The sequence below is a fragment of the Quercus robur genome, chromosome 10, assembly GCF_932294415.1.
Source record: "Quercus robur chromosome 10, dhQueRobu3.1, whole genome shotgun sequence".
NCBI classification, from domain to species: Eukaryota; Viridiplantae; Streptophyta; class Magnoliopsida; order Fagales; family Fagaceae; genus Quercus; species Quercus robur.
Genome location: NC_065543.1, coordinates 14,599,443 through 14,611,413, shown reverse-complemented (window position 1 = coordinate 14,611,413; position 11,971 = coordinate 14,599,443).

Here is an 11,971-nt window from a genome sequence, read left to right as displayed (position 1 = left end):
TGATGTAGAGCATGTTTTTGTATTTTGAATTATAAAATAGCGTTTTAGCACTTTTCACATCTTTAATGTGAATGCTCTAACACCTCTATATTATTCTTATTATTGTTGCTAATTAGCATTATCGTACCACAATATCTTTTCTTTTTCTTTTTCTTTTTTGGTGTAGTAAAAGTACCACAATATCTTGTTATTATAATAGCCACCACATTATAAGGTACATTCTTACTAAAGTTGTCAAAATTGGAATCCTATGTAGATTGTGGGAAGTAAGTGGGATCGTGGATCATAAAATCGTATATTATTTGAGAAAAAAAAACAAAAAATATACATTAGTATGTTAAATAATCACATAAATTATACATTTATTTATAAAAAACCAAAAATTTGCATCCATTTAATGTAATTACCATACATCACTACATCCATTTGTAGGCATCATTTAAAGCGACCAAAATCCTCAAAACGTGACACTCTATTGGGATGCTATTTTTTATTCGGGTCCAACTGACACTCTATCTCTCTACATTAGAATAGCAAAACTTGGTTTATACAGATGTTATTTTTCATTTGAATCCAACTGAGCCTTCTATCAAATTAAAGAAGATTACAAGAAATCAGAATCATTTGGGATCGTCAAAATCGTACGATCCTGAACGATTGCAAAGATCTTTCAAAGATCCAAATTTTTTTGGGCAGGTGGAATCATAAAATCGTAAGATCATAGGATCCAGATTGAAATTTTAACAACCATAATTCTTACCATCCTTTGGGCCTGTGGCTGTGGGTTGATGTTAAAAATAGAGAATCTTTACAAAATAATGGTAATGTTTGGACTTAGGGAAGAAGGCAATTATGAACAAGGGCCAATTGCTTAAATTGACAACCTCGATTTAAACTTCAGCCCAAAAAAAAGGGACAGCCTCGTTTTAAACAATGTAATACTCTTTAACTTTTTCTTTCGCTAAAGTCTAAAGATAGAGAAAAGTGATCCTCCACAACTCTTTTACAAAACTTTCTCAACAAATTTTAGATGATAAGTTATTACTGGTTTTAATTTGAATTAATCACTAAAATTATTTTTTTGCTCACCAATAACAACCAGTAACAAATTTCTACTTAAAATTTGTTGTAAAAGTATTATAAAAATATTTTGAACATAACATTTCTCTAGAAGATATTGTTATTTAAATTGGCACGTTTTAAATAATCTACTATGTACGCAACGACTTTTTCCCCTTCATTTTCTTGATCAGGATCGCTCTATGCATTTTAGGGCCTAAGATGAGAATTAAAATAAAGTCATTTATATATTTAAATAATACTTAAATAATTTTTTTACCTAAAATAATAAAATCTATTCTTCTCTTTATTTTAGATGATGAAACATTTTTTTTAATAAATAATATGGCTAAACCATTAAATTTTTTTGCGACATTGTTGATATTAAATAAGATTTTATCAATTTTAATTTTGAAAATTTTCTTTCTGTTGAAGCAAACCGCCAGCCACATATTTCTCACTTGAACCAAAAAATAAAAAAAAATAAAAAAGGGGTCATGATATGATGACCTTTTTTTCGGCAGGTGTGGACAACATATTTCAACCCCACAAACACAACATCGTAGGTGTAGAAGGTGGAGCCGTCGCACGAAGCATCAGAGCGGTGCTTAAACAATATTTCATCAAACGTGGTCTGGTTAATGAGATTGCTGATATTACCTGGTAGGTGGCAATTGCTCTGGCAGCCGGGGCCGCAATATGGCTCCGTGCCTCCACAGAAGCCAGTGCTTGAGCTGCAACATGGATCATTGGGACATATTTTGAGGAAAAAAAAATTGTGGATTTATGCGAAGACAGGTAGTCAACACAGTCGTAAAATGGGTGTGGAATTGATTATGGTCCTAAAATAACTCTACCAATTCTTCATGACACTCCACAGTACACACCAAGAACCGGTGGTAATTACTAATTACCCCATGCAGCAGGTCTCCTGCACATAGCTAGATAAGCCCCCTAATGATAAAAATATGAAAAGGATAACAGAGAATTTTTACGAAAGGATAAAAGTGAAGGAGGTAATTAAATTATGAAGATGTTCAAAAGACAGCTTTTATTTCAATTATGGGTCACGATTAAAACGATGTAATACACTCTTTACACGTTCAGAATGTATGTACAGACGATGCATGATTTTTCTTCCCGTCGAATTAGACTCTGGAGTACTTGTTCTAATAATATAACTTTCACTACCCTATATATGCAGCCAGGTAAGGGTAAGAAAAACTTGGTTAATGTAGCTTTACCATATAATATAATAACGATACAAGGTTAAGTTGTCTCTCTATTTTGAACCATCTTTTAGAAGAATTTTATTGGCCTTTCGTAAGTTCTAAACATCTAAAGCCAAGTTGAGTATAAATACTTTAACTTTTTTACTGAAGTTTGTTTCAAATATTGGTCAAGTTTGAGCTCGCTATCAAGTTAGATTCAACTTGGTGCATTTTCTTGTCAATCAAACTTAATCGTGTTTACAAATTACTTAATTATTTAATTCTTCACCCATATATAGTGAAAACAATTACCAACATTTTTAACATCTTCACAAATTTATGTTAATATATATTTTTGAGACTATGCTAATAATTAATAACTAAGTATAGATGAAATTATATTCTTTGAATTAATTAGATAAAATGATTTTTTTAATGAACTTATAAAAATTAGATTTATTGACTTTATATTGTTAAAAAATATATAAATTTACTATGATATAGACTATTTATGTTATCAATAAATTGCAAATAATACTTTGAAATTTTATGATCTTATTTATAAACTTATATAATCCAACCTTGAATCTGTATATCTTTATACATATATACATACAAACATATAATATTAGCTAAAATATTTTTTCCCATTTTTAAAGTTTGAATTGATTTTCATCCCTAAATTTAAAATACTTCATTTTTCATTTTAAATTATTGAAAACATTACACTTTTTGTCATTAAATTTTAAAAATATCTTTGTTCACTCCTAAACTATTGGAAAGGTTTTCTTTCCCCCTAGTTTTTCCCCTAAACTATTGAAAAAATAATAAAAAAATAAAAACAACGACAACAACAATAGCAACTCCTTAAAAGAAGATGTAATATTTTCAATAGTTTAGGAATGAAAAGTTAACTTTTTAAAGTTGAGAAATAGAAAACAAAACAAAACAAAGAAATAAACAAACTTCATACAATCTATTAGTGGAAGTGGATCCATTTTGCCTCTAGGGTTGTTGGTTAAGGCCTTGCAATATATTTTCTTTTGAAAATGGTTTTTTCATTAGTTTTCAATGCGTCACACCATATGATATGTTACTTGTGTGATTGTTTATTGTTTTTCATATGAGGTATGTTATTCTTGATAGAAGAATAGAAGATTCAGACCCTAAGCCTAACGGCTAGTTCTTAGTTAACGGTTATATTCTTCCTCAGCAACAAAACGGCACCGTATCTCATTAATACAAACGGTGACATTTTGCTTTTAGAAAGAATATTTCAGTAAAGCTACACAATGTCGTTTAGTCATCTTGGCTTGTCTTCCTCTCCGAGCTTCAGAGCTTCTTCTACTGAGATTAGCAGTTGAGATATTTTTCCTGTAACTAGATATTTTTCTGTTAAGAGCACATTAATCACATGTGCAGAGAGTGTATTATTCAGTTAGTGTTGCTAATATTCAACCTCATAGATTTTACTCTCTGTTCTCTCCATTCCGCCATTGTTATACTGCATGTTTTCTTGTTTTTCTTCAATTCTGATAATTAATTTGGCAATCAATCTGAACTCATAACTAGTTAATTTAATAAATTGATTGATTCCTCTTTAAAACAACCGATGGGTCTAAATTTTTTTAACACTTTTGATTGGTATTTCAGTTCTAGCTCAATAGTGCATCTGTACAATGATAAGATGCAGTTCATCAAGAATTATGAAGACATTTGATATGTGTTTTAGTGTTTTCTACAAATATCATGTCTCCAAAATCAGTACTATATGTAGAATTCACTCCATGCTTTGTTATATCCTGGAGATGATTCACTAGGAATCCTTAGCAAACTCCCGTAAAGTGGGGGCAAATATCACCTTAAAAGTTAAAATACGGACAGTGATTCAACACACCTCAAAGCTATAAAATTTATGTTTGAATTTTCTTCATTCTCTCGTATCTGTAGCCGATTTAAGAGAGATGTTTCCAGTGTTTACAAAGAGTTTGAGGAATAAGTATAAAGAGCATTATGAATTTCTCAAAGACGAGCTAGCCAGCGGGCTATTGTTTTTCTCAAAAAATGTTACCAAGACTTGGGTATTACGTTCTGAGACAGTTTTGAATATGAGATTATTGTGGAAAGTTTTCGGTGGAAGGGAGAAAATTTGACGAGAATGGTAAGGACAATATTTCCAACAATTTATAGCTGGAAAGAAAGGGATGCCTGTTAACTATATGGACTAAAAAAAAAAAAGGTTGGGTAATACTTTGCTGTATATAAGTTTTTACAAATAATTGAAATTGTGATTTTCAAGTTCAAAATTGGGTAATACTTTGCTGTATATAAGTTTTTAGAAATAATTAAAATTGTGATTTTCAAGTTCAAAATTGTGACTTCACAATTTCAGATAAAAAATAAAGTGTGCAATAAATACAACCCAAAAAAGTTTATGTTGCGTGGCTGGAAGGGTACTCTACATTAAAGAGAATCTTAGAATGGTCCGAATAGTTGAGAATCAAATGGGTTATAGAAGAATGTTGGAATCAAATAGTTTCCTGCCCATGTTGCATAGGCCCATATCCACTCATTCTTTTATTTAGGCCCACATCAGGTGGGCAATTGGTCCATATGTGCAATATTTCATTTTGAAATAACAAAATATAAAACTATAAGCAAAAAGAATATTATCATCAAGTTATCTCTTAAAGTGGAACCACACATTGCGGAGAGTATTTTAGTTCAACTAATTGACACTTTAGTCTTCGAGGGAGATTCTAGAGTTCAAATTGTCCCCTCTTCGTTATAATTATATTAAATTATCAATAAAAAAAATAAAAGTAAAAATAAAAAAAGTGACACCATCAATCTATTGAATGTTTTTGAAATTTTGTTGAGGTTTCTCAAAGTCAAATAGCAAAGTCAACCGGTTACATGGATCCTTTCTCAATTCCCACTATCACTTGTGGTGGAACCACCACCCAAAGCTTCCAGAAGTTGACCTAACATGTTTGGGACAAACGTATATATTGTATATTCTAAATGAAGATCATGAACTGACTTCTCTATCTGCTCATTAATGCTGCATTAATTCACTTGGATATGGATCTACATTTTGGGTGGTGCCCAAAAGTTCATTACAGCTCTCTTTTGCAATCGTGGTACATTTATTTACTGTGCCGTCCAATCATTTAGAGCTTAAAGACTCCACTACTGGATTGAAATTTCCCTTTATTTATTTGATAATATAAACTTTTTTTGGATTTGGCAAAATTCATCATGACCCTGATAGATTTGTATTCATTTTTTTTTTTCCTTTAGATAAATGGAAGCTTAGTGATATTTTAATTTTTTTTTTAATACCATATGCACTAAGCTTATACCTTACACACTTTTCAACTTAAAAAGAAATAAGCTTAAGTGAAATCTGATATCTTATTGGGGTGTGACTCTGATTATCATGATAAGATGATTAATTCTATGCAGAATGCACAAGAATATTGCATTATTGCTGCTATGGCTGATTCATCGTTAATAGAACAAGCTAATTAAGGAGGGTTCAACAGGAGCAAAGTAATATTTGTAACCCATAAAATACAGAATCCTTTTTAATCTTTTATCTTTGATAATTTGCTAACTCAATCAACTATAAAAAAGAAAAAAAAAAATACCAAGATTTTTTGTCCTAATTAATGAAAAACAAAATAAACATCCATTTCGATCGAAAAATCCTACAGATCCCTAGTTTGAGCTCAAAGATTAAGTTATGCAGTGAGATGGTGTTAGACACCCACTTGATCTAGTGCTAAGATTAGTCTCTTAACTTTTAATGGCAAAAAAAAAAAAAAAAACCTTACTTGACAATCAAACTTGCAAGGCACCAACAGCATATCTGCTCAATTCTAACTACGGAGAAGGCTCTGAATGCACTGAAAATAGCAATCCCGAAAAGAGTTTTGCCACCAAACTCCTTATTGAAAGGTAGTGCATGCAAGTAGGATTACTAAACTAATCCTTGTTTTCGTTTATATGATGGCATGAATTAAAATGAATTTCCCTTCCTATGATATGAGGTTTGAAATGAATAACATGATTATGTGTTACATCAAATTAGAAATTTCACACAAGGACAAGGGTAGTGGTCAATATGTAATTAATGATTTCTTGAAAGCATGATCACATGAGTTGAGATCTGACATCATTATAAAATCTTACCTTGCATGAAATTAATCAGGATTTATGAAAGCAATTCAATGATTTTTATTTTCTTTTTAAGATTCATTTGTCATCATGGATCTACACAGTCACATTTGTCTTTTCTCCATTTGAATTCTTCATCATATGGAATCACCTCTTTTTGTGGATTTCAAGTTCTTTTTATCCTATTTAGGTTGTGTTTGGATACCGCTTATTTTGCTGAAACAGAAAAATTATTGCTGAAAGTACTGTAAATAAAAGTAAAAGTTAGTTGAAATAGTACAGTGGGGTCTATGAATAGTTCCAAAAAGTGCAATAAGGCCCATGAATAATAACAAAAATAAGCTGAATGATGAAGTTTAATTTTTAATCCTAACCCAAACGCACACTTATCTTCCTTTTCTTTTTTTCTTTTTTGTCTTTTTACTTGGTTATATTTGGCATGACATTTATGAAATTATTTGATTGAATGATAAAAAATAAATTTGGCAATTAATTCCTAGGAGATCAATATTTGGATTGGGTAAGATGGGTATTTAACACTTTCCCATCTTGTCTCTTAGCCTCTGAGGGCGCAAGCCCGTGGCGAATGGTTTCCACGCTAAAAGTACGCCTCAACTTAGGGTGGATGGGGTAGAGGGTGTAAATGGAGTCGTCACCATGATTAGTTCTAGGAACCATATATACAGGCCATTGTGAAATGACTATTCTTTACCAGAAGACGTGACTAGATTTATGGTGTGAGAAAGGAAAGGTGTTAGGCACCCAACTCCACCTGACGTGCGAGTGCGCCTCCACTCGTTGTGTTCCAAATCCTAATTCTATCAAAGAGTCCTCTAACATGTTATTCTACACTAACACACACTCTAGCATGCCTCTAGCATATAACATGGCATATCATTGCACATACATCATGGCATAAGACCCTAACATTCACCTAGCATGGCATGGCATTCATACTTATCAAAGGGCAACGAGTACGTCACAAGGCAGTAACATCAACAAAGCATTAGCATAAGATCATGACACTAATCAAGCAAGTTCAATCACTTAAGCATTTGCATCATTACACCAATCAAGCATATTCATCAAGTTCATCAACCATATCATGCTTATCATCCAAATCAAATGCATGCTCATATAATTGTGCATGATTTACCTCACTGTATCACAGCACCTATGCATCAATGCATGTTCATGTTCATGTCCATGCTCATGTTGTTCATCCAAGGTATAAACCTTAATTATTAATTCAACAATCAAAGCACGTGAAACATGTTATTCTACTAACCTCAGACATAAACATGTGAAAACTAAGCTAAAAGAGGCTAAACATGTGATAAAAACTGAACAAGATATGCAAAACATGAAGAACCCTAAATCTGGGTTTCTGGGCACGAGTACGCATGCGCATACATGAGATATGTGTATGCAAGCTACAAGTATGCGTGCGCATACATGAAGCATTCGCACACATACACACCTAGAAACACGAACCCAAAAAAAGCAAAGAACAAACGACCAAATAGGAATTCTAACAACCTATCATGCTTATAATATGAAAGATAAACAGCCTAAACTAACAACAAATATATCAAAGCAATAAAACACAAACAAAAACAAGCAAACAAACAAAAATGAGAAAGACAAAGTTAGACTTTTACCTCAAACACTAGAATTCCTTAAAGTTTTGATTTGACCGTTCCCTTCAGTTAATTTAATCAAGAACAAAACCAAGCAGGTTAGTAAAACTTAAAACTTGAAGGCTCCGAGCGCTATTGTACTCCAATTTCATTTTCTATAAAAAAATCAACATTTCAGCCTAAAAAAAAAAAAAAAAAAAAAAAAAATTAGGACTTCCTGTTGGGTCCTGAATAATATTATCAACAATATTAGCAATCCAAAATAACAATCACACACAAAAACAAAAAATTTACGTGGAAATCCCTTTCTCTTTGAAGGGAAAAACCACGAGACAAACTCCAAATAATTTTACTATTATCAAATCAATCATAATAATTCTTGTGTATGTCTCACAGCTAAAGAAAAATATTTCTTATTTTTCTTTACTCTCACACACACTAATTATCTCTCTTAAAGGTGGCAATACTTTACTCTTTCCTTTCTATTTTTTTCTCTATGCACAACTCTCTCTCCTGGCTGTCTTCTTTCTCTAAGTGGCTCCCTCTTGGCTGCTCTCTCAATTCTCTTTGTGCAGCTCACCTTTTTCTTCTTATGCGGCACACTCTTTCTTTTTCTTCTAAAATACACACACCCACCTAAAACCTAATAAACCATGTCTTTATATATTACAGGCATAGCCACCTACAACTTCTAATCCTCATTGAACAAGGATTCTGACAACCAAGAAAACATTAACTTTTGGATGTTTTAGAATAAAAACTCCCTCTTTGATTCACTATTTTCTAGTGAATTCGGTCTATTTTGGTATAAGATCCTTTAGGGCCTTTTATAGTTATCATAGAGGGGTGTATGGCGACTCTCAGCCAATGTGGGATTCACTCTACATGATTTTCTGTCCAAAAAACTTTCCTTACAAAATTCTAAAAACCCATATGCATGCACATACATGGGGAATGCATATGCATGCTTTCAATATGCGTGCGCATGGATGAAACATGCAAACTCATACTTAGGGTTTTCTTGTAAGTTTTTCTTCACCAAAACACCCTTCAAGCTAAAGATTCACAAGATTGGGCCATAAATCAATCTTGGGCCTTTGAGTAATGTCATCATTGGGGAACGGGGGCTTGAGTCATAAGAGACACAAAATGAGGTGTCTACAACCTCAAGTTGAGATCAAGGGTTTTAGATTAGTGTTTTGTTTTTAATGTAATTATAAATTTCTTAGTTTGTAACTAGGAATCAGAGTAATGAAATATTTTTCCTTTAGATTGTAACTAGGAGAAAATGTCATGTAAATTTTCATTTCTTTATCATTGAGACAAGTAATCATAAATTTCATATTTAATAGAAATATTTTTTTTTTGGTGGGGGGGGGGGGGGTTCTTGATTTTGTCTCATAAAGAACCAAATGATGAACTCTATTATACATTCCTTGGTCCAAAGGGAGAAACATTATCAATCAAGCCACCACTTTGAGACTCTAATCAAAAGGGAATACCCAAAAATTCAATCCCCTTGAGTCATGCCGAATGATTGCCTTGCCTCTTGAAATGTGTAATCTGAAATTGTCAGAAGTCTTGAAGCTTGGGACGAATCCCTTCGATTATATTCCTTATAGCCATAGGTAGTTCACCATGACCCGATAAAGCCTCTGCAATGATCATGAAATTGCACTAAAAAATAACCTCAAGTACGCTGAAAAATATTATTATTGAGTGAGTATTCACTTTGAAGGTCTGGATTCTCTCGAGGTAGTCCATTTATCTATTAGGAGGTTTTGGCTTCCTCGAAGCAACCAACAAACCAATTGGGTTCATAACGAAAGAATATTTAAATGAAGTGATAAAGCAAAAAAAAAAAAAAAAAATTCTTTGATGTTGGGTTGTGGACACAAGTGCCTGCGATGAGTCATCCTCTCTTTTAGGTAAGTACGCCTTAGCCTAGGTTGAACAATGGCAGAGGGTGTAAATAGAGTCGCCACCTAGTTTAAGTCTAGGAACTATAAATATAGCACCCTTCATGAAAGGACTAGTCTTTACCAAAGCACATGTCTGGAGTTTAGGTATGAGGATGGGAAGGTGTTACACACCTAACCCCACCGCAACCCACGTGTCGGCTTCTACTCATTGTGTTCCAAATCTTAATCTCATTAAAGACATATTTAACATGTTATTCTAACTTATACACACTCTAACATGCATCTAAAAGCAAACAATCATGGCATAATCATCCCAAGCCTAACATTCATCGATCGTGGTATTAAGCATACATCATCAAGGGCAGATTCAAACAAGCATGTCACGATATCTAAACCTACCTCAAAATCATGGGATTCAACCAAACATATTCATGTTCATCAACCATATCATACTCATCAAACAAAATAAATGCATGTTCAGGTGATTATGCATGGCTTACCTCACTACATCACAGCACCTATGCATCAATGCATGTTCATGGTATTCAAACAATCTAAAAACCTTAATAAACATCAAAGAGATAAAAACAAACAAACTAAAACAAAACAGAGAGGTAAAGACTTAAAGATACATAAACTAGGTTAAAACAAAGGCTAAACATGTAAATAAAACAAAGAAAAAAACAAATAGAGATGAATTAGGGTTTCTGGGTAAGGGTATGCATGAACATCCTAACTGTATGCGTACGCATGCAAGAAGCATGTGCACACATACGCACCCAAAACCCTAACCCAAAAAACGCAGAAAAGAAACACACAGAAAGCAATAAATCTAACAACCTAGCATACTTTAGACAAAAACACCATATATACCTAAACTATACAAACATATTAAGGTATTAAAACATATATACAAACAACAACAAACAAAACAAAGTAAAGAAAGGTGAAAAGGCAAAGTTAGAAACTTTACATCAACACTAGAACTCTTTAGAACTTGATTTTAACCATTCCCTTCAATCAATCTATTCACAACCAAATTAAAAATGGATTAGTAAACATAGAACTCGAAGATCAAGACCAAAAAAGGTCTCAATCAAACAAAATTTGACTTAGGGATATTTTGTGAAAAAACTTCATCTTTGATTCACTATTTTCTAGTGAATCTTGTGTGTTTTACCACTATTTTCGTCCTCCTTGGAAAAAGTGTCTTTTATGGCTTTATATAGTAAAAAAATAGGGGTTTGGGGCGGCTCTCAAACAATGTGGGATTCGTTCCAAACTAAGTTTTAATGTAGAAAAGCTTTCTTTACATAGTTTCTAGAACCCTAGCTGCATATGCATACCCATGCATGTGTGCACATGCAATAAGCATGTGTACGCATGGCTTAAGTGTGCATACGCCTACGCGTGTATGCATGCGCACACTTAGGGTTTCTTGTTGCCTTTCTTGTACAAAAATAAGTAATATTTTCCACAAACACTTTCCTCAAATCAATTTTCATCTGATTGGGTTCTAAACCAACCTTGGATTTTAAAGTACTGCCATCATTAGGGAACGGGGGCCTGAGATGTAAGGAGTACAAAATGTAGTGTTTACATGGATGTATTGTAAAGTGAGGTATTAAAATAGATAGGTAAATTTTTTAGTTTGTAAAAGCTAAATTTTTTAACATCACTAATGTAAATACTCTAATAGCTATATAAAAATAATAATAATAATAATAACTAAAGTCTTGTACTCTTGTTCTAGAAATTTTCAAATAATACGGAAAATTTTAATAATTAATAATTAAAAAAATAAAAATTAAGTCGTATATTCTATCCTACGTTAGTTTTTAAAATCTTTTGTATTTTTTTCATTGATATATTTTCTTATGTTACTTATTTTTATATATACTTAATTAATAAATGAAATGTCTCAACGTGCACACATGACACCACATGCCAGATTATC